Below are 23,789 nucleotides of genomic sequence, written 5' to 3'. Positions count from 1 at the left end.
TTGTATCCTGACCCAGAGTACCTCAGTTTGGCCCTCCTCTGATCCTATCTTGATTATAGAGGATATATATCATTCCTTAACATAGAGAGCAACACCATCCTGCCCCGCTTATTCCCCACTCTGACCTGTCTGTAAAACCTGTAATCCTTAATGCCTACTACCCAATTGTGAGTAGGGTCCCACCAGGTTTCAGTTATTCCAAACAGGTCAAAGTTGTTGCTTGCAACCAGGAGTGCACGTTCCTCCTGCTTGTTCCCCATGTTCCTAGCATTAGTGTAGAGACATTTAAGCCCCCTGATGGGTGCCCTTGGTACCCCCCCTGTCTTGCTGTCCATCGGGCCCCTTAGTGCTTACCTGGGCTGATCCAGTGCATTGCTCATGGCTTGCTAATCCTAGATTCTCTTTATCCTCTGCTTCCTCATCCCCCAACAAACCTAGTTTAAAGCCCTTCAGAGGAGATCAGCCAACCTGTAAGAAAACAGACTCTTACCTTTAGAAGATAGATGAAGACCATCTTGTCCCAGGATGCCTCTCTCACGGAAGTGCAGATCATGGTTGTAGAAGCCAAAACTCTCATGATGGCACCAACTCTAGAGCCACAGGTTGACTTCCCTGGTTCAAGCATCCTGATGTTGACGGCTACCACTGCCTGGAAGGCTGAATGAAGTTGTGCCCCCAACTTCCTAAGCCTGGCCCCCAGAACCCTGTAGTCATTCATGATGCGGTCCAGACTACACCTGACTGCATCCTTCGTGCCCACATGGATGAGGGCCATGGGATAGTAATCAGAGGGTCAGATAAGATTAGGAATCCTTGCAGTGATGTCCCAGATCCTGGCTCAAGGTAGGCAGCAAACCTAACATGTTGTGGGATCTAGTCGACAGATAGGCCCCCCCGTGCCTCTCGGGAGGGTGTCACCCACCACAATGACCCAGCATCTCTTCCTCTGGGTTCTCAGTTGTTGTTCAGCCTGTCTGGTGTTTGTTGTGGACATGTCTTCCTCTGTGGCTTCCTCTGCTGCATCATCCAGTGCTGCCAGGCTTTGTATCTGTTACCTAGTTGCATTGAGGAAGCAGTCACAGTCACACACTGTCTAGTTCTGGAGGTGACCGTCCTCCAGTCAGCTGTCCTGGGACTCTCCTGTGATGTCTCTGTGTTAGGTGTCTGGTTCTGCAGAAAATGAAAGTATCCATCAGTCTCATCCTCTGCAGCCCTGATCCCTCACAGCCTGCTCACCTCTGCCTGGAGTTCCCTCACCTGCCCCTCCAGAACCTCAGTTCGGGCACATGTGGCACAGGCAAGGGAACCCCCGGACCCCATGCTACCCCCAGGCCTCAGAAATTCTAACGGGCAACCCCGCAGGTGGGGCCAGGGCACTGCCAACCCATCCAAGGGGCCTGTCGGGGCCCCACAGGAGCTCTGGGACAGAGGCAGCAGCAGGGCAGGGTCCCTGGCTGTGCTCTGTGTCACCACCCCCATAGCAGCGACCCTCCTCAGTTACCTACTTAAAGTCTGTCAGAAGCTCCCATGTACTCCTACATGGTATATACTCCTACCTGCAAACTGCTCCCCTGTTGGCAGTCCCAGTTTGCTAGCTCAGAGACCCAAACCAAAATTAAGTTCCCCTTTGTGCTAGGCACTGGACAAAAATAGTGTGGGCATGTCTATACCATGTCTCCAGCACTGCTTGGGGTGCCCACCCTTGAGCATACCCTGCCCATCCTCCTGCAAATTTAGGTGGTGGTGCAGGGTGCCTCCTGTGGCCACTCTTGCAATTTGTCTTCACCATAGCTGAGAATGTCAGTGAGACTGTCCCTAGACAAGTTTCAATGCATTTCTGGGTTTGGTGCAGGTAAGCTGGAGCAGGTGGTAAGGGCATGCTCAAGAAGGACATGGGGAGGTAAAGTAAACATACCCAGATAGTCTAGTTCTCCTACTCCCACATTTTATTTGACTTTTATGCATCTAAGTGGCATTTCCATAGCCATATAACTGCAGTGTTTGGCACTTACACACTTGGGAACAAAAAGAAAATAGGATTTACACCTAGATATATAGTTGGGAAGTAGGAAGTGGTGAGTGATAAATTCACCCCAAAATTCTTTGCTTTGAATTTTGTATTTATGCTTATTAAACTATATTTGGTATCAATACATGCTTCCCCCCAAAACCAGCTGCTGGAAATTGGAGTGCATATTATAGGATGGACCCAAACCATGATGCAGGTTTGGACCCAAACCAGGGGGAGTGGGGAGCAGGGTCTTCCACAAACCAGGGGGACAACGGTGCAGTCAGATTGGAACCAGGATGGAGTGGGGTCAGACTCAAAGTGTGTGTGTGTGTGTGTGGGGGGAGGGGTTAGACCTGAACTGGGGAGGGGGTGGAGCAGGGTCAGACTCGAAGTAGGGGGGGGAGTGGGGTCAGACTCCCGCAGGGCTCTGGATGCGGGGCTCCATCCCTGCCAGCTTCCCTTCCCTTGTCATTCTTAACAGGTAATTTGCTAGTTGATAAGATAAAGCTTTATATAGCATGGTTTAGATTTGGATGGTCCTGCCCTTGAATGGGGCAGTTGGACTGGATGACTTACTGAGGTCCCTTCCAGCCCTACTTTTCTATGATTTTGTGAAGAAATTACTTCCACAGCACAATATTTACTTTGCCACTAGGAGTAAGATTTGGATGGTATATGATGAATATGGCAGGGGGATGTATATCAGATAAGGATGAAAAGAAATATTGATCAGCTGCATCATTCCCTGAGCACTATCAGTTCTCTGGAATGAATGAGGCAAGGATCCTGTTGGGGAAAAAAAAGAAAGTACGTGATTCTACCATTACAGACCATCTCATAATTCATTCACACAAGGCAGATTTATTAAACATGCATAGACAACCTTAATTCTGGCATTTCCTAACATTTGAATGCTTGATGTTGTCACATTAATATTCTTTTAATCCTAACATAGGTAGGAAGTATCTCATATTGTTAAAGTTTGTAGCTAATGAATTTATATAATTCTTGACAGTATTTGAAAAGCTATGAAAAAGTGGGGAAGGACAAATAGGTCAGAGAAAAGCAGAGGCAGAACTAATCTTCAGAAGTTAAGAAAAATAATTTCAGTAATCAGTGGGTCCATCTACACAAGATGTTTACCATGCAGTAGATTAATTAGCTGTGCAATAAGTATTGCGCATCTACATGTGCTGCCCTATTAGGTTGGTGTAAACTAGTTTTTTACTCTGCAGCCGTGCATGTGTAGATGCTGCCCTAGCTGGCTGGGGCACAAGGGTGCTTCAGTGCATGGGCTGCTTGCTTGCTAGCCCCATGCTGAAGCACCCTCATGCCCCAGCCAGTCTCTCTGCAGCATGTTGAGCCAGGAGGAACATCCCTGGGCTAGCAGGCTGACCCCCTGCGCACCAGGGCTGCTTCAACCCAGGTCAACATGCTGTGGTCCTGGATACGTGGGAAGATGTGGTGCTCAGGAGCAATAAACTTTGGAGCCATAAGCTCTGGAGTTTATCCTTGCGCATTAATTGCATGTATAGCCATGCCCAGTAACTGGTAAATCTAGCTTTGTTATTTTATCACAGGAATGAGAAATAGAGAGACAAAAAATTGAATCTAAAGGATGTACATAAACTGTCTAATATGCTAAGCTGCTGAAATGTTTTTATGAATTGTGAATCAGCTTGGTCATTACTCAAGGATATGCCCATGTTCCAGCCTGCTGCTTGTCAGTTCTGAATTCAGATCACCTTCATTTCAATAATCATTTTAAAAATGGATAAAATGTTAGCTGAAAAGCTTATGAAAGAAAGTGAATATAAAAATCTGGGTACTTTACTTGCCAAATAAAACAAACACAAAAAAACATGCATTTAATAGAAGCTCTGGGTAAGATAGAATTACATTATACATGGCTTTACATATAAACATAGTTCCATATGGTAAAGCTCTTAGAACCAAAGTTTCAAGTGGAAGAATTGCACTGCTTGAACAACAGTAGATCAAGTGTTGCCTGTGGAGATCACTAGCCCCTGTGTCTCCAGAGCCGTTGGAGGAACATGGACAAATGAGTATTTCTACTATACCCGTGTGACATTTATAAATTGTGTTGCCTTGATGCAGCCTTAAAATCATATCCCAATATACAAGAAGGACAATGGCTACATCCAGTTTTGCCCGTTCTGAAGTAGTGATGTGACAACTTACACAACCACTGTCAGATTCTGGTCATATCCTATCTACAAGTACTAATAGGATGGGGTTTCTTGAACATTGTTCTGAGGCTTATGTACTCTGAATAACTGCATATCTGCCTTGGTACTATGAGAGGGAGCAAATTTTCAAACATGTCAGCCTTTATGATCTAGAAAAAAACAAATGTGTTTGTTGGGAAATTGCATGGACAAATGCCTGCTTGCAGACAAAATTATTCCTCTTAGCTCCTTGAGCAGAATGAGCAGCAGAGAAGTCAGAAGTGAGGGCTCTGTGTACAAGGTTTTTCTGGCTGCTAAACAGGGATATGTAGAAGCAGGGCAGCCGGACATAAATGAGGACAGAGCAAACTGCAAGGTAATAATATCAATAATATGAAAGACAGTGTGGGTTATATTACCCTCAAAGAAACAGAATTTCTTACTGTAAAGATTGTCAGTTAATTTGGTAAAAGTAGACATTTCTATTGTATATTTCAGTGCATCTGTTCTCACAGTCAAACCTCAGTTTATGCCCTAGGAAGTCATACCATGGGGTATGTATAGACTAAACAAGGGGCATATGTGCACGACACTTTAAAGTGGGTTAAATACTTTTGCACCGCTTTAACCGTGTTGGTGTTTGCATATGTTGTTGGTGTATTGCGCATTAATTCCAGCCACTGTAGCACAGTCGGCAGCATAATGTGCCTTAAATGAGTTTGGGGTGCAGCAAACTAAAACACCTCTGAGGAGTTTTAGTTTTCTGCCCTACAGCCACAGAGTGAAGCATCAGGCTCCGTGCAGCTCGGGGGCTCTGCAGGCAGCCGGGGCAGGCAGCCTGGCAGTAGTCTGGGAAGGCAGGCTCCGCCGAAGAAGGGAAAAAAAAAAAAAAAAAAAAAGTGGTGAGTTTGATTCCTTCACTTGCCCCCTCTCCCCGGCCCTGGAGCCTGCCTGCCTGAGCTGTGTGGGACCCAGTCCTTCCCTCCGTGGCTGCGATGCCCCCTGGGACCACTTAAGGTGGGTGCCTGTGGGCGGGTGCTGCCTTGGGGGGGGCAACCGCTGCCATGGAGGGAAACACCAGTCCCACCCCCCCTGCAGCTCAGGGACCACTCCACCTACCAGCAGCTCGCTCTACCTTCTCCACCACCAGAGAGGCAGGTAAGATATGGGTGTACATGACATGGGGGTTTACTTCGCCCTACACTGAAGTGGTGTTTTTAAAAACCCACCACTTCAGTTTAGGGCAAAGTAAACCCCCATTTTGTCTACACATGCCCTTTGTTACTAATATAAATAAAGAGTAAACCAGGTTCACAAAGGGGAAAAATGGCAGAATTTTCATGCTGAGGATTAAAGTTAGGCACCTAAGTCCATCATTGGACACATACCATATTTACTTGAATATAAGACAACCTGAATATAAGACGACTCCCTAATAACTAGATTTTTTATATATATATATGAAAAACCATAAAAATTTTATAATTTTCTAGGTATGTAATCTTCTTATTGGAGGTTTGCCTTGAATTTTTCCATCTCCCACTGCTACAGCATGGAAAATTAAATGGTGGTGGTGATGGTGGGGAAAATCAGGTAGTCCCCTTGCCCTCTTCCTTCTCCAGTTTCTTCCCCCTGTGGCCCCTTTCCTTGTCCTTACTGTCAGACCCTGCTCTCCTGAGCAAGTGGGAGTGAGAAGCAAATCTGAAAACACTGATCTTTAAATAAACATTCCCAATAGACTTAATTAATTCAGAACTGATGGATTTTGACTTTTTAAAAAGTGCTACAAGTTTTAGTACATGTACTCCATAAATACATGTTTAAGCAGCATGTTTGTACATACTTAAATGTAGTACAAACTATTCTCTTTTTTGCAAAAATATATATTTCTCTGTATATTTCTCTCTCTCTCATTTCATGTACAGATATATACCTATATCTATATCTGTACATGTAACAACCTGTATTGTGACCACAGTGGATCACTTGGTAGTCCAAAAGCACTTTTACACTTTTATGCCATTCTTAGTCCTATTATAAAGACCATACTGCACACCCATGGACCTGCATTCCTGGGTGCCCATGCATCCGCAACCCATCACCTTGAAACCTTTAAACTGCCACAATTAGCTCGGCCTCCTCCCCACTCCCTTCCCATCTTCCCCACCTGTTTGCCCAGTCCTTTCGTTTGTGTTTGTCATCATCCTCATAATTCTCTTTGGAAGACTCACCTCTAAAAAATGTATGCCAGTCTCTTCTCTGTCACATGAGGGCCACCATTTCTTTCCCATCATCTTTATCTGTCTTTTTATAGCACAAGTCCATCTCACTCAGTCCAATTTTTAGTAGAGTACTAGACTAGGAGGTCTGTGTATGAGCAAATTCCTGGTCTTTCACAGGGTGTACCTAAAGAATTAATGATATTATTCTAAAGCCAAAAGGCTCATGATTTGATATATAGTTTATTGGATGGGGCCTCAGCAAAATCGATAGGATTTCAAGTAATGGTGACAGCTCAGCACTGTAGGTTTACCAGTGTATGTGTGTACTCCCCCAACAAAGGACCCATGTGTTAATTAGTCCCCCAATCATGATGGAACTGGGTGTTCTTGTCATGAATCCTGGGTTCCTCCAAAAATGTATATGCAGAGGAGATGCAGGGTTTGTTAGTCTAGCTCCATCTCATGGAGGGTGGGGGTGCACTTAATCATATGCAATAGGCTGGGGATGGGGTGTGAAAGGGCAATTCTGGGTGAACTGTTTGGGGCCCTGTTTGCTGATTTTTGCCAGACATTTAAGGCTGGTGAAGAAACGGGAATAATTGGAAATGGTAAAGAAAGGTGAAGCTCAGCTGTGGGAGTGAAGAGGAAGTAAAAATGTATTCAATGTAGTGGCTCACCATGACTTCAAAAAGAGTTGGCACTGAGGAGAACTGCAGAATGGGCACTAGCCCATGTCTTGTTTAGATGGGCTGCACTAGCTTATCTTAGTGGTAGGTCCTATCAGCGCATTGCTTCTCAGCTACCTTTGGTTAGGATTCTGATTAATATAATAAAAGGGGGAAGTTTAAAGGATGTATGGGCAGTGAGAACATGATTGAGTGGATGGAACTGAGTGGGAGACAGGTGTCGAGGATTGATTTTGTATTAATGTCAAATGGCCTAGGGACTGGAAAAGAAGATCTTAGATGTGTCCTTCAGTGATCACTGGATGCTGAGAATAGAAGTGAGTTTAGGTGAAAATGAAGGTAGGAGAAAGGGATGTGGAAGTTAAGTGTTCAATCATTACAAGATGAGAAGACCTGTCAAGAATATATGGAACTGTATAAAGGATGGAGGATTCTGAAAAGATACTACAAAATCACTTGCCTTTGGGCATGCCCCCCCCCCGACTTTCCTGCCACGCCTTTCATAGATTCATAGACATTAGGGCCAGAAGGGACCTTGAAGATCATCGAGTCCAGCCCCCTGCCCCAGGGGCAGGAAGTCAGCTGGGGGTCAAAGGATCCCAGCAAGATAAACATCCAAATGTTTCTTGAAAGAGTCCAGAGTAGATGATTGCACCACTTTGGGAGGAAGTCTATTCCAGGTCTTGGGGGCTCGGAGAGAAAAAAGTTTTTCCTTATGTTCAGCCTAAAACAGTCACGGAGGAGTTTATGACCATTGGTCCTTGTTATCCTTGTTATTAATTAATTAATTATTAGGTGGGAGGCTGCCCACTTACTGCCCTGATGCCAGGGAGTGCTGTCTGTGGCTCCATACCTCCCCTACACTGCAGCCCATGCCTCGCAGATGGCATCCAGATGTTACAGTGCTCTTGGCCTACAGCCAGAGCATGCTTAGGCCACGCCGTCAGACTTTAGTTACACACACATTCATACCGCCTGAAGAGACATGAAGGGGAATCATGAAGGGTGGCGAGATAGGGGAGAATTTTGCAGGTGTGGTAATTTTGATGTTCAAGAAAGGAAAGAAAGATGCGTTAGGCAATCAAGGCCAATAACTGTAGACTATAAATTGATGCCAAAAGTATTGGCCATAAGAATGCATGACTATTTTAGCAGATTTGATACAAGAAACACAAGCATGTGCCATTCCTGAGAGGGGGATATGCCACACCCTACAATTAATGAGAGATGTCATATCAGATGTGCAAGAGAGGAAAAAAAATATAGTAATAATGAATCTAGACCTGGAAAAACTTATGATAGGGTTGAACATGATTTCATGTTTGAAGTATTGAGGAAGGATGGGGTTTCTGGTGAAGCTCATCAGATGGGTCAAAGTGCTAAACAGTAAAACAGGAAGTCTGGTGAATGGTTACTTGAGCAAGGCATTACCCATATAAGCAGGGGTGAGACAGGGATGCCTCCCTATCTTTTTGTGTGCATGATGGAGCCATTGGTGCAGAGAATTCATGATGATAAGCTGATAAGGGGTCTGAAGATAGCAGGAGGAGAAGTTATATGTACATTATACATGGGTGATGTGAACATAGTGGCTCAGGACAGTGTATCATTTGAGAGGGTATGGAAGCATACTGAGGACTATAGTGATATGTCAAAGGTGACATTAAATCAGATGAAATGTATGTTGAAACATATGGGGAATTGGCAGAATTTACAGAAGTTCAGGCTGTGGGTACTAGAGGGTGTTATCAAGATCTTGGGAATGCTAATGGACACTGAAGGGAAAGGAACAAAGGCATGGGAGAAGTTGGAGATAAGAGTGAGGCAGATGTTGGGATCATGGAGTGATAGAACACTATCTTTCCAGTGTAAAATTGCTGTGGTGAAAATGGTACTCTTACTACTTTATCTTTTACATAAGAGCAGATAAGGAGGTTACAGAGGCAGATGTGTGTTTTTGGGGGGAAAGTAAAGAGAAAGAGTAGCCAAAATGGAGCTATGCAAGGCCAGGAAATTAGGAGGTTGGAGAATGCCAGATTTGGGAAGCTTTGTGTATCCTTACTTTAGAAGTATGTTCTGTAAAGAGGCAATGGAGGGTGTGGGAAGTCTGTTTATGAACAATGTAGGGAGGGTAAAGAGGCACTGGGGGGGGTGCATGTTTCTGCTGTTACCTTGCAGGAAGAATATTAAAAAGATGGTGAATATACAGGGGAGACTAGAAAAAGCTGTGGGCATGGGAGTCACTGGCCCACTATGTAAAGTCAGTGAGTTTTAGAAGGGTAAATAAACTAGAAGGAATGGGATTAGAGTGTTTGAAAAGACCATAAGAAGGTGATTAATATGAAAAGAAAGAAAGATAGGACAACATTAGTTGGGGATTGGATGGAAAGACAGATTGCAAATGTACAGAAAGAAGTGAGAAATAATGAAGTGAAAGGGGAATATACAGATATCATATGGGTAGTGATGATGATACAGAATATTCTTCCTGAGTCACATTCAGCGTAAATGAGGTTTAGTAAGATCGGTGACATGTCTGAGGGGGGGTGTGGGGCTGCAAAATCTGTACTGCATGTATTTTGGGACTGCTTTTTTGTGGAAGTAGAATGCATTATGTTTTGACCTGTGACTTAACATGAAATGATATTGTATGAGCTAATGCCTAAAGGATCGGAGACACAGAGACTGAGAACCTTACTACTTTGTACGACAGCAGCAATATGGAAGGTGAGAAACCTACTGTTGGTCAAGGTACTGGCTTTCACAAGAAAAGTGTGTTTGGAGTTGGCAATATATGAATTGTAATGCTGTGTGAATCAAGATGCGGGCAAGATGGGGAAGGAGAAGGCACAGAAGTCATGGAGGAAAGAAGCATGGCTCTCTCTTTCTTGCAAAAGAACAAAGGAACAGTGTGAAAGTTGTTGCTTCTTCCTGGGTTTGGGGAGTTTTGGGAAAAGATAGAGCAAGGAGGCGGAAGATGGTGGATCTGGCCAATGGCCAGACTCCATTTCCCAGCAGCCCCTGCCTGCATTGTTGTAGCTCGTTTCTGTGGAGACCCCAGGAATGGCCGGCTGCCAACTGCAGTGTTGTGGGCAGGGGCGGCTGGGAAATGGAGTTTGTTGTAGGCCCAATCCGGCCAGAGGCCTGGACTTTGCCTACCTCTGGGTTAGAGTGTTATTGGTGAAAACAAGTGTAATAAGAACAAAGTATTGTTGTACTGGAGGTTGTCAAGTTTTATGTGAATGTGGATTCTTTTAGTTGTTTTGTGAAAAAGAAAAAAAGGGTTGCCATCAGCATCTCAGCCTCTTGGCAAAGATCAAGCATTTTTGGCACCAAAGGCTGTCAGGGCTGGTTTTGGTCCTCCAGGTGCTGGCCTGGAATTGCAGTGTCCAGGCCCAGTGTCAGTTCTTTGTGGAGGGGAACACATGCCCATTTTTTTAAGGGCCAAAAAAAAGAAAAAAAAAAAATCTCATCAACATTTCCAAATGCCAACCTGGTATTGCAGTACCTCCAGGCCCAGTGCTCATTCCCTCCTGGGGGAGCACATGCTCTTTTTTTTTTTTTTTTAAAGGCTCACACGCATGCATGCGCGTGCACGTACACTCTCTCTCTTTTTCTCTCTCTCTTCCTATCAGTACGTCTGCTCAATATGCACCATGTGTTTTATAGTCACGTTGAGTGCTAGCTGCATTTAATCAGTTTCATAGTTGGCTTCCATTACGGAGCACATGCTACTTTTGGCAGAAGTTTAATGATAGACAATGTGTTTAATGAGATTTGCTTGTATGTGACTATGAGATGAGGGGCTTCCCCCCCCAAAACTATATCTTATATTTGAGTAAATATGTTAAATACGATATTCAGAAATGATAAGCACTCACTGCTTCCTTTGAAGTTAGCTGGAACTGCAAATACTCAATATGTAACACCTGTAAAAATGCTATTTGTGTTTGGGTCAAACCTAATTTAAGGGATAGGTGCTACAGGTCCAAGAAATGGATTAATAAGATTGTGTCTAACACTAAACTTTAATAATTTTAAATCATTATTTCTAGCTCTTGTGATTTGAAAGGGAAGCTTGTAAACATGCCTGAAAGGTAATTGCCAAGATGAAATCTACCTGACCCAGCAGAGACCTAGTAATCAACAGGGATCCTGGTTTTCTGTTTAAAAATCCAAAAATTCTCTGAATGAAAAATCCCAAATCCATATTTTTCTGCAATTAAAATGAAATGCCACTATATATATGCCGAGTCTTTGACCTGGTGTTCCACGATACACTCATGGAAAAATTGGGCAACTGTGGCCTCTACTACTCCACAGTCCAATTGCTGGGGAAGTGGCTCTGAGGTTGGATCCAGAGAGTAGGGTTGTGTGCAACAGCACCACTTCATTTCGACTTCTGGTCTTCTGTTTCAAAGGGATAATGTTTAATTTCATTGTTTCATTTAATTTTGAAGCACTGTTCCATTTCATTTCATCGAAACTGTTTTGCTGTTTCAACATTTCACCCATAGGGTATAATGGGGAATCATGAAAATGTGTATAACATTGTCATTTCTTGCCTGATTTGGATATAAGTTGCAGGGATGGTAGCCTCTTTTGAGGGCATGAAGTCTGCCAAGTTTCAAGGAGATAGGTGCAGGAGCTTCTGGGAAACTGCACCTCAAAGTCTTGAAAGCAAAACTTGTGTCACTTCCCGGCAGCGGCAGCCTCCTGTCATCCCGCATGAGATCTGGAGGCCTGCACCTCTGGGAGGGTTGTGGGGCTGTGCTGGACTCCTCCCGGGGGTGCAGGCCTTTGGATCTGTGCTTGGTATGACAGGAGGCTGCTGCCGCCACCGCCGCCTAGGACCAGTGCTGGGCGCAGCCCGCTCTTGGCTTTGGGAACATTGGTGCTGCTGCTGGCCCCAGGCAGCAGTGGCTGCCTCCTGTCATCCTGCACACAGATCTGGGGGCCCGTGTCCCCAAGAGGAGTCCGGCAGCATTGGGAGGGCAGGTTGAGCTCCGTGTGGCTGGCAGAGCTGCTTGGAGCACAGTCCTGGCTCTCCTCACTTCCCACCTCTGGGCTGCACTCCAAGTGGCTCTGCCAGCCCCACGGAGCTGAGCCTGGTGGCAGGAGGTCAGGGAGAGCCACTGGCCAGGGCTGTACTCAGAGCTAGGGCTGTGCTCTGAGTGGCTCTGCTACTGACTCTACTGTGACCAGGCTGGTGGAGCTGCTTGGAGTGAAGCCCTGGTAAGCACAGCCTGGTGGCTGGAGGCTCCGCAGCTCCATGGAGATAAGCCTGGTAGTGGGAGGCAGCAAGAAGCAGCAAGAGAGCCAGTGGTGGAGCTGCTCAGAGTGCAGCTCAGGCTCCAAGCGCAGCCCTGGCCAGTGGCTCTTCCCCACCTCTTGCTGCCAGGCTCAGCTCTATGGGGCTGCAGAGCCTCCAGCCACTGAGCTGTGCTCACCAGGGCTGCACTCAGAATGACTCCGCCAGCTCCATGGAGCTCAGCCTGGTGGCGGGAAAGCCAGTGGTGGAGCTGCTTGGACTGCAGCCCTGGAGAGCACAGCCTGGTGGCAGAAGGCTCTGCAGCCCCATGGAGCTGAGCCTGGTGGCAGGAGGCAGGGGAGAGCCACTGGCTAGGGCTGCGCTCTGAGCAACTCCGCCACTGGCTCTCCCCTATCTCCTGCCACCGGGCTGCTTCGAAACTTAAAATCTTTTGAAACTTTTGAAACACTTCAGGTGCCATCATTTTGTTTTGAAGCTGTTTCAAAGACTTTTGTACAGTTTTGATTTTGCTGTTTCGAGCTGGAAATGCATTTAAACAGCTTCAAAATGAAATACTTGTTGAAATTTCACACAGCCCTACCAGAGAGTGGTAGTTGATGAAACCGAATCATCATCGTGACAGCGACCACGAGCTGATCACCTTCACCATCCGCCGTAAAGCTGGCAAGTCAGTCAGCAACACAAGTCCTTGACTTCAGAAAAGCAGACTTTGATAAGCTCAAGAGGCTAGTCGGTCAGGCCCTCAGGGACCTTGAACTCCCATCTCCCTGGGATCATGAAGAGTGGTTGCTTCTCAAGGAAGCGATCCTCAGTGCACAAGCTAAATCTATTCCAACACGGAGGAAAGGCAGCAAGAAGGCACAGCAGCCCCCCCGGCTCTCCAGAGACCTAGCGGACCTACTGTGGCTAAAAAGGAAAGCCTACAAAGGATGGAGAACGGGATTCACCTCCAAGGAGGATTACTCCGCGCTCGTCCGGTCCTGCAGGGACCAAACCAGGAAAGCCAAGGCTGCAACTGAACTCCAACTAGCTTCAGGCATCAAGGACAACAAAAAGTCCTTTTTCAGATATGTGGGGAGCCGGAGGAAAAGCAAGGGCAGTGTTGGACCCCTGCTAAACCAGATGGGGCAACTGACAACTGACGCCCAGGAAAAAGCCAACCTATTAAATAGGTACTTTGCGTCAGTCTTTCATCAGTCCCACGGGACGCCCATGCCTGCTATGGGACAGGGAAATCTGGGTGAGGGGGATCTCCTACCCTCCATCAATGCTGACCTCGTGAAGGAACACCTTGAGAAGCTGGATACCTTCAAGTCAGCTGGCCCTGACAACCTGCACCCCAGGGTACTCAAGGAGCTGGCGAGCGTCATAGCCCAGCCCCTGGCACGGATCTTTGAAAACTCCTGGCGCTCTGGTGTAGTGCCCGAAGACTGGAAGAAGGCCAATGTGGTGCCGATCTTCAAGAAAGGGAGGAGAGTGGATCCGGCTAACTACAGGCCCATTAGCCTGACTTCTATCCTGAGGAAGATCTTAGAAAAGTTTATTAAGGAGGCCATCCTTGAGGGACTGGCCCAGGCTAACATCCTAAGGGACAGCCAGCATGGGTTTGTTGCGGGTAGGTCTTGTTTGACCAATCTCATTTCCTTCTATGACCAGGTGACCTATCACCTGGACAAGGGAGAAGAGATTGATGTCATATATCTTGACTTCAAAAAAGCTTTTGATCTGGTATCCCATGATCACCTCTTGGCCAAACTGGCCGGTTGTGGCCTTGGCTCCACCACTATCCGCTGGCTGGGAAATTGGCTTTGTGGTCGGACCCAGAGGGTTGTGATTCATGGCAGTCACTCATCATGGTGCCCTGTAACCAGTGGGGTCCCTCAAGGCTCTGTCCTGGGACCCATACTGTTCAACATCTTCATTAACGATGTGGACATTGGAGTCAGGAGTGGACTGGCCAAGTTCGCCGATGACACCAAACTTTGGGGCAAAGCATCCACGCCAGAAGATAGGCGGGTGATCCAGGCTGATCTGGACAAGCTCAGCAAATGGGCAGACGAGAACCTCATGGTGTTTAACACCGATAAATGCAAGGTTCTCCACCTTGGGAGGAAAAACCTGCAGCACCCTTATAGGCTCGGCAGTGCTACGTTGGTTAGCACTACAGAAGAAAAAGACTTGGGGGTCATCATTGACCACAAGATGAACATGAACCTGCAATGCGATGCTGCGGCTAGTAAAGCGACCAAAATGCTGGCGTGCATCCATAGATGCTTCTCGAGCAAATCCCGGGACGTCATTCTCCCCTTGTACTTGGCCTTGGTGAGGCTGCAGCTGGAGTACTGCGTCCAGTTTTGGGCTCCACAATTCAAAAAGGATGTGGAGAAGCTTGAGAGAGTCCAGAGGAGAGCCACGCGCATGATCAGAGGGTCAGGAAAACAGATCTTACGATGACAGGCTGAGAGCCATGGGACTCTTTAGCCTGGAAAAGCGCATGCTCAGGGGGGATCTGATGGCCACCTTTAAGTTTATCAGGGGTGACCACCAGGATCTGGGGGAATGTCTGTTCACCAGAGCGCCCCAAGGGATGATGAGGTCGAATGGTTATAAACTACTGCAAGACCGTTTCAGGCTGGACATAAGGAAGAATTTCTTTACTGTCCGAGCCCCCAAGGTCTGGAACAGTCTGCCAGTGGAGGTGGTTCAAGCACCTAAATTGAACACCTTCAAGAGTAAATTGGATGCTTATCTTGCTGGGATCCTATGACCCCAGCTGACTTCCTGCCCTTTGGGCAGGGGGCTGGACTCGATGATCTCCCGAGGTCCCTTCCAGCCCTAATGTCTATGAAATCTATGAAACATGGCACTCAGTGACTTGTGGCATCCCCCAAGGCTCCGTCCTTGGACCTGTGCTCTTTAATGTCTTCATAAACTATCTGGACACTGGTGTCAGAAGCGGGCTGGCTAAGTTGGTGATGACACCAAACTTCAGGGAAGAGTGTCCACACTTGAGGATAGACTGGTGATCCAGGCCAACCTTGATAGGCTTGCAAACGGATGAAAACGTGATGGCATTCAATACAGAGAAATGCAAGGCGCCCCACTTCAGGGGGCGGGGTGGAGTGTGGAAACCTGCATCACATTTATAGGCTCGGCAATGCTACACTTGCTGGCACCATGACCAAAAGGGACTTTTGGGGGTCATGATTGACCACAAGATGAATATGAGCCACCAGTGTGATACCACATCTGGCAAAGCGAACAAAACTCTAGCTTGCATCTACTGATGCATCTTGAGCAAGACCCAGGATGTCATCCGCCCGCTGTACTCGGCCTTGGTGAGGCCGCAGCTGGAGTACTGCATCCAATTCTGGGTTCCACGATTTAGAAAGGATGTGGAGAAGCTGGAAAGAGTCCAGAGGACAGCCATGCGCATAGGGGCAAGAGTACAGGCCTCATGAAGAGAGACTGTGAGGTATAGCACTCTTCAGTCTGGAGAAGCGCAGGATCAGGTGACCTGGTGGCAGCCTATAAGTACATTGGGGTAGGCATCAGGATCTGGGGATACACCTGTTCACCAGAGCACCCCGGGGATGCCAAGGTTCAGCTTGTCACAAACTCCTGCAAGACTGTTTTAGGCTGGACATAAGGAAATACTTCTTTACTGTCCGAACTCCAAAGGCCTGGAACAAATTCTCCCCAGAAGTGGCGCAAGCACCTACTTTGGACACTTTCAAGAAACATTTGGACATTTATCTTGCTGGGATCTTTTGACCCCAGCTGACTTCCTGTCCCTTGGCCAGGGGGCTGGACCCAATGATCTTATGAGTCCCTTCCAGCCCTAATGTCTATGAAATCTATGAGATATAGGTATAATTTGAACACAATCTTTTACTGATAGATTGACAACTTTAAAGCAATTTGGAAGCATACCAGTGCCTCAATCATTATAATAAAATAAATTCTAAATACCTATATATTTTGGAGTTTGATTTTGTTTTTTTTATCATAGAAAATAAGAACACTCCCTGCCCCCTTAGTTCACCAGGATGCAGGTCCAGCCGTGGCTGTCCTCCACTGATGATTTGTGGTGCTGAGCAGCCCAGATATGTAGGTGCTCATGCTGTTGCACCTGTTGCCCCTCCTCCCCACCCCCAAAGCGTGTGAGAAAGAGGGTGGATGGGCACAGGCAATGCCTGGTGGAGGACTGAAGGAGCACAGGCGACATGTCAGTGGAGTCATATGTCCACCCAAATTTCTGCACCCACAGGAGAGTGTGACCCAGTGCATCTAGGCTGGACCAACTCCAGGCAGGAGCTGCCTCTGAGACCCAGCAGGCTGGACCTGGTGCAGGAGGGAGTCTTGTCTATAATGACTCTGCCATTTTTGCCTCACTAGGAAGGGAAATGTGGGATCCTGGGTGACTCTAAGCCATGAACTGCCTTTTGATCTCTAAGGTCCCTTCCAGCCTCTAACAACTATGAAACTCCAGGTTGGATTAATTTCACTCATGTCTGAAAAATGGCTGAAAAGCATTATAGACTTGCTTGTTAATACACAGCTATATAAAGCAGCCTTCCTTTTGGAGATAATCGTTCAGAGCTCAGTTCTGACTTCACTTACACAAGTGCTATTCCAGAGGCTTCAGACTTGTTGTGCTCTGGTGCTTGAAGCTACTATGCAGGTTCTTAAGTGTTTTGCTGGACAGAGCATAAGAGCTCCCAGTACCTTGCAGGATCAGCTCTGTCCTGATGATAAGACTGAAATTAGTGTTACCAACAACTAAATGAAAATAGTGTTGTTTCCCAGGACATTTCCACAATGTACCCTGGTTCATGTTTTTCATCTATACAGAGCTGTGAACAATAGGTAGCTCTCTGGTTTTATTTAAAACTTAAAGAGATTATTATTTTAGTTAAGCCTTTAAGAATTCATACCTATCTGAAAGGGGCAGCTTGTGCAATGAACTTCCTGTTTTCATCATGTTGGATAGTGCTCCTTTCTCTTGCTGGTTACTACCCTGTTAACATGAACACAAGGTTTATTTTTAGATCGCTTGAGCCTATTGTAAGGACTGCTCAACAACTTAAGGGCTTTCAAAATCAGAAAATAATTATTCCATCTAACACCAAATTGGGGATATTCTTAGATCCTTTCGAATAACCATGACATAAAAGTGAAAATAGATAATTAATAGTAGTCAAACACAAAATAGCTATTCAACCCCAAAATAACCTCTTATTTCCAAATTACATACTTAATTTTCAGAATAACTTTTTACTTACTAAACAAATCTCAGTCTAATCAAATATTCAGTATTCAAATACTAACAAATCATGGTCTATCTATTCAGCCCCTCTTCAAAAATGGAGGGGGGGGAAATAAATGTTTGTTCAATTGAGAAGAGGAGAATTGGTAGCAGAGGGAAATATGTAATTATCTAAATGACAAAGGGTCATAGAATCAATAATTTTTAATTCTTCTCTGCCAGGTACGATTTGTGTTAGTTTTAAATTAAATCACATTTTAATGCAGCTATAAAACATGTATTAAGACAGGATTAGAGGGAATGTATTCTTTAAACATAAATGCCACTGTAAATTCTTATGTATTGCATCAAATTAAAACACCATGATTTTCACCAATACGTACAATTGCGTGCAACATTCTTACAGAGTCAATTAAAGGTCTCTTCTAATCTATTTTGCGATGTTATCCACCAATTATTTTGCTAGAACCTAGTTTCAACTTGTATTTAGAGAAACTGGTGAGATGCAACTTGGAGTAAAAAGAAAGTCTGTGTACTTTTGCCAGATGGAGTTATTCTTAAATAATGTCACATTTACCATTCAGAAGAAGTCCACCTTGCTTTCTGATGGAAATAAAGAAAGCACACACACAATGGATCAAACTATTGTAACTTAGATTTACTAAGTACCGCTCATGTAAAATATCTAAATAACTAAGCCCAGGTTAAGTAATTTAGTGCAGTAATTAAGGGTAATAAACTAATAATTCTCTTGTAATTTTGAAATAATTGTAACCCTTAAGTGATCATAATGGGTTCAACTGTGTGCGTTCAACTGTTCAGCAGACTAATTTGCTGTGGTGTAAAGCATCACAGTCTACACGTGCAATGCTATTAGATTACAGCAAACTAATTTTTGCCACTGTAAGATGGTACTGTTGGAGATGGTACTATTGTATCGCAGCAAAAAAACCTGTATGTTAATGTACATGTAAATGCTGACCTGGGCATAAATTGCACCTTGGCACCCCAGGCAGGAGGGACCCAAACATCTGCTTGCTGCCTAGCCACACAGATCCGCTCTTTGGGCACTCTCATGCCCCAGCCAGTCCCTCTGCCACCTGATGCCCAGCAGGACAACCTGGAGTCCGGGGCTGATTCCCCATGCTTGCTGCCAGCCCAGGGCTGCTTCACCCTGGCTCAAACTCCTGCAGTCCTGGGCACATGTGTAGATGCTGTGCCTGAGAGCCATTAATTGCAGAGCAGTTTATTGCATCACACTAATAACATGTTTAGATGCACCCAGTAGGTTCAATTTTGTAAGTCCTAATTCATCAAGATATTTAGGTACTTGCTGGGTGTGTGTACATGAAATGCTTTACTGCACAGTAGACTAATTTACTGCACAGTAAAGTGTCACTGTTTGCACAAACAGGCAGTTACTCTGCAGTAAAATAGTGTGCTTCTTACTACCTGCAAATGCAGGTAGTCAATTAACTGTGGAGCAAATATTGTGCAGTAGCGCAGGTGTTGACAATGACTAGGAGCAAATATGTTCCGAGTCAGCCATGCCACCAGGGGGCCAACCTCAGGCTTGCCCCAGAGCAATGGGGCAGGGAGTTTCTCCAGCCCCACAGCTGAGACAACTCTTTGCCCCAGCCTGAACTTTAAACCTCTGGCCTGACCCCAGGGTCTGTGCCCCTTGCTGCCTGCTCCTGGCCATCGTGTTGCAGAGCAGTGGCCCTGTGCTGGCTACAGCAGGCCCATGGAATCTGGCAGTGAACCCTTGGGTCTGCCCCCACCTCGCTGCCTTACATGCCCTGTGTCCCTGTGCTGCAGGCATGTGCCATGTCCTGGAGGCACCTAGAGTCTCTGGCAAAGCCCCTGAGGGCCATTGAGGGACCCACAATGGCATCCTCATGCCATCACAGACGAGACCCCTGGCTCCAGTTGTGCAGCCCAGGGGCAGGTGAAAGAGGTGGCAGAGGCACCTAAACTACAAGTCCCTGACCCCTCACCTCCCTACTCTCCCTGCCCCTGCTCCCCCTCAACCTTGCCTAGCTGAGTTCCCCCTACCCTCCAGAGTCTTCCCAACAACACACAGGGAGGTGGGAGGCAGTGCAGAACTTTATTAAGCAGCCAGTACTCTCCCAGCTAGGCAGCCAGGGGCCTGTCACATGCAGAGAAACTTATCAATGGCAGTGATGATCTACTCTTTGGCCAGAGTGGTCAGGGATTTGTAGTTTAGGCACAGACATGTCTCCAGGTGTAGTGCAAGTTGTGGGGAGGTGCATGCTTGCCTGGGGTGCTGTTGAAGCTCAGGGTCCTATGCCAGGTTCTCAGCTGCACCTGGGGCAGCATGGCGATCAATAACAGCAGGGCATAGTGGGTTGGGCATCCCTTGGTATGCTCAAATAGCATATTGTGGTGTGCCTTGTGTACTCAGTAGGGGCACACTCAGGGTGCAGGCCATGTGTAGCAGGGGCCTCACCTTCTTTCTGAAGAGGCCCACCAAGGGGGGGACAGAGGCATCACCAGCTCCATGTCCCATCTGTGCAGGAGCCTCTCTCCTTTTGTCCCTGGCTGGCCTGGAACAGGGCAGGAGGAGGCCTGGAGGTGATCCCAAGAGGGAATACTATGTGGGGCTATCTTTTAAAGAGTGCCCCGGCACCTGGGCAACTGCGGCTAGAGTCTCCAGCTCCCTCTGGCTCTTGCAGGAGTATGGAGCAGGGCAGGAGGAGGCCTGGATCTGCCTACTCCCATAAGCAGCAGATCTGCTCCCAAGAGGCTGCATGTGTAGATGCCTTCCCAGGGCTGGTTTACTGCACGGTGAATTATTGCACAGTAGGTACGTCTACATGAAATGCTTACTGAACATTAACTTAACATAGCTCAGCCATGTGGCATTTAAAAACTGTGCTAATAGCCTACTGTGCAGTGTTATTATGTTAATGCACAGTAAGCATCACAAAATAACGTGCACTGGTGGTACTGTGCAGTAACTTTAGTTACTGCACATTTAGTTAGTATTTTATTAAGCAAGTACTAAACTAAATGGGCTGTATTTAAGGTGCATTAACGAGTGTGTAGACATCCCCAGTGAGCCTAAATAGCACTAATTGCACAGGTAGACACTCCCGCTTAACCCCAAACTGTGCTAATCTCATGCTTAAAAGGAAGTGTCTTACTTAAGCACTTCGCTGAATCAGGGCTACAGGATGAAAAACTCTGGGGAAGAGACCCTAAACTGGAGTAAAGTGAACTCTTTTTGGGTTTGTGTCTGTGTCAATTTATATCAGCTAAGGAACTGCCCCAGAATCTTAGAAAATTATATCAGAACTTCCCCTCTTTGTTTTTTGGCATATTTAAACCAAACACGAGTCTCCCAACATTTCATCTCCATATATTTTCTAGGATTAGAACTGGAGCTAGATACAAGTTTTAATACCAAACTGAAGGTAGAATACTAAATACAAAAAAAAAGAGGTAAATGTGAAATTAATGATAATCTATGCATTCTGCATGAAGAAACAGATATTTCCTAATAATGTTCTATGGTAAATTGAAAAAATATAGATGTATAGATGGATGAAGAAAAAGATGGCATATTTTGGTCAAGAAATATATTTATTAAATGTCAGCACTGCACATCAATCACTCCATTAAACATTTTTGTTTCATTGAAAGACTTACTTATTTTTGAATAGCTGAAACTAAGGAGATTATAAAAAGTTATAGCAGTTTGCAAAAAATGATTCAATACATCTAAAGTTAGAAAAAGGAATGCACGATATAAACCTTGTAAGGTAAAGATTTTTCTCTGTTCCTATTAAGGACACTGCAAGTAATTTAGAATACTAGTATTAAAAATATGTAATATATACATGTTAAAAGGAAATGTAAGAGCTTCTGAAAGTTGTTTAAAGTTTTAAAATTTGCAATTACAGGTGGTTGAACAATTATGATAGTTTTTCACACAAAATATTTTGAAAGTTCTTATTACAAAAATACATCAAAAATTCATTCATACATACATATATATTTTTTTGGTTTACCATCCTTACTAAAAATTGACCCTGGAAGAAAATCTTTAAATAAAAAGAAAAAAGACGTTACTTGAATGTTTTCAAACCAGTTTTCAGTGAAAGATATTTATGATTGTCACTTGAGTATCCATTTCTGTCTCTACATCTTTTTCCCTCTAACGATTCATTTTACTTTTTTCCAGCAAATAATCTGTTTGGCAGAGAAACTCCCCACAATCAGAAATTACATGGTGATAGTTGGAGGAATTAAAATATCTGTGGTCTCTACATACACTAAAATCAATTGGCTAGTATGGCAGAGACATAAAAAGGTAGGCGGTTTTTTCAACATATGCTTGCCACTTCTAGAATGAGACTTGGAACTGCTAAGCAATTAGGGCCTTTGATTCACTCATTTATCCTGGGCATTAGTAGAGAATGTCCTGCTCTCAACCCTGAAAGTTTAAGTTCTCTGTACTTAATCTTTGTTGCTACATGGATGCACAATTGCTGTTCTTTTAGTTTGTCTCTTACCTAAAATATGAGATCAGTTTAGCAGGTTGTAATGATAGGATGTCTCATTGCCCTTCTGGAGGGAGAGGGTGTAGGAGACCTTTTCCCTTCATGCAAAATCCATCTATGTCCATGACAGTCTAAACAAACTTGTTTATGTGCTCTTTTTTTCCTGAGTGTTGGGATACCCCCTTGGACCCTCATCCACTTGCCAAAGTCACCTCACTATGATGTCTTTTTCTGTCAGAGCCATTTATATAGAAAAAAATCAAATGACTGAATCTGGAATTTATTTTGACCACTGGAGCTAGCTGCTCTTTTCTTCCAAGATCTGTCATGGGTTCTTTAGTGATCACAATGGCCTGGGTCCAGGCCACAATGGCCAGTGTGCAGGCTTATATCTACCTGAAGGATAGATGGCTATAATTTTAAAAATGACATCAGATACCCGTGGATTCTACAGGCTCTATTTTACTGTCCATTAAATCAATCCAGATTCAGAGAAACAGCACTACATTAGTGAATTTATTCCAGATTCAGATCAATGTATCCAAGAACAAAACTCATTCATGAACCAGAGTGCACTAAAAGCGTATTTGACTTGTTGCTATTGTTTCTTAAGAAGTTCTTCTTAAGAAGTTGCTTCTTATTGCTTCTTAGGAAAATATCTTCTTGAAATAAATTAGAAAAAAAAATGTAACTCCAAGAAGCGAACACAAGGAGGGGAGAATTATTTTCAGTTGTCAATGTATGTGCAACTGCAATTAAAGAGTCCTAATAAAGATAAAATATTTAAACTAAAGAGTAAAATCACTTTATAGTGGCAAAGTGACTATTCATATAGTCAAGTTATGAATAACCTAACAAAGTCAAGTTATGAATAACCTAACAAAGTCAGTCACAGTATCATGCTCCAGAAGTATTCAAGGAAAAATGAGACCAGAAGCAAATTGAAAGTTCTACAGAAGTTGAGGAATGCTCTCCTGCAGCAATACAGAGGGTATGTCCAGATTAACATGCATGTCTGATTTGCAGTGCTGCAGATCTGTCTGTGGCACTGCAAACCACATGTGTAGCATATGTAGGCATTCGCTGCACTGCTAATTTGCGGTGTGTTGGTTTTTTTCCCAACACTGGGAAATCCTATTGTCAAAAAAACGTGTGCCAGAAAAAGGTGGGATGGCGCATGTGGCAGCAGTGTATGCCACCTGAGACTGAAGACTGGCCAGCTAGAGCCATGCTCCAGCTGCCGGCCAGGCTCCATGTGTCCAGATCGCTGCCACTGGAGCCCCGGGTGGTCCCCAGGATCCCAGGTAAGGCTGCTGGCACCAACCCAAGTGCTGGCCCCAGCCTCCTCTACCCCACCCAGGGCAATTGCTGTGCCTCAAACAGCACGTGTAGAGATGCTTGCCAGAGACAACTAGCAGTGGTACAAATATATGCTGCTGCCATTTGTCCCCAGGAAATGCATGTTCCTGCTCATGGGGATGCACCCAGAGGAAAATGCGTTATAAGACCTGTGAGTTCTCTTCCAACTTAATGTATAAAAACCTCAGGTGATTTCAGATTATTTTTTCTCTTCTGAATAACTAACATGTAATCTGCTGGTCCCCAAATAACATT

At 45.1% G+C, this 23,789-nt stretch overlaps 1 long non-coding RNA gene across 5 annotated transcripts in view; it reads left to right on the top strand.

Moving 5' to 3' along the window:
- The window catches only part of LOC149864333 (uncharacterized), a 59,290-nt gene that overhangs the window by 31,311 nt on the left and 4,190 nt on the right, over nucleotides 1-23,789 (top strand). For all 5 annotated transcript variants that reach the window (XR_016442622.1, XR_016442623.1, XR_016442620.1 and 2 more), the window contains one exon: nucleotides 21,857-21,985. This is a non-coding gene — a long non-coding RNA (uncharacterized LOC149864333). The remainder of the gene's footprint in view (nucleotides 1-21,856; nucleotides 21,986-23,789) is intronic.

This window comes from Crocodylus siamensis, chromosome 5 (assembly GCF_052110815.1).
Source record: "Crocodylus siamensis isolate JL-2025a chromosome 5, ASM5211081v1, whole genome shotgun sequence".
NCBI lineage: Eukaryota > Metazoa > Chordata > Crocodylia > Crocodylidae > Crocodylus > Crocodylus siamensis.
The sequence above is the reverse complement of the archived record's forward strand: the minus strand, read 5'-3'. Positions and strand labels throughout refer to the sequence as shown.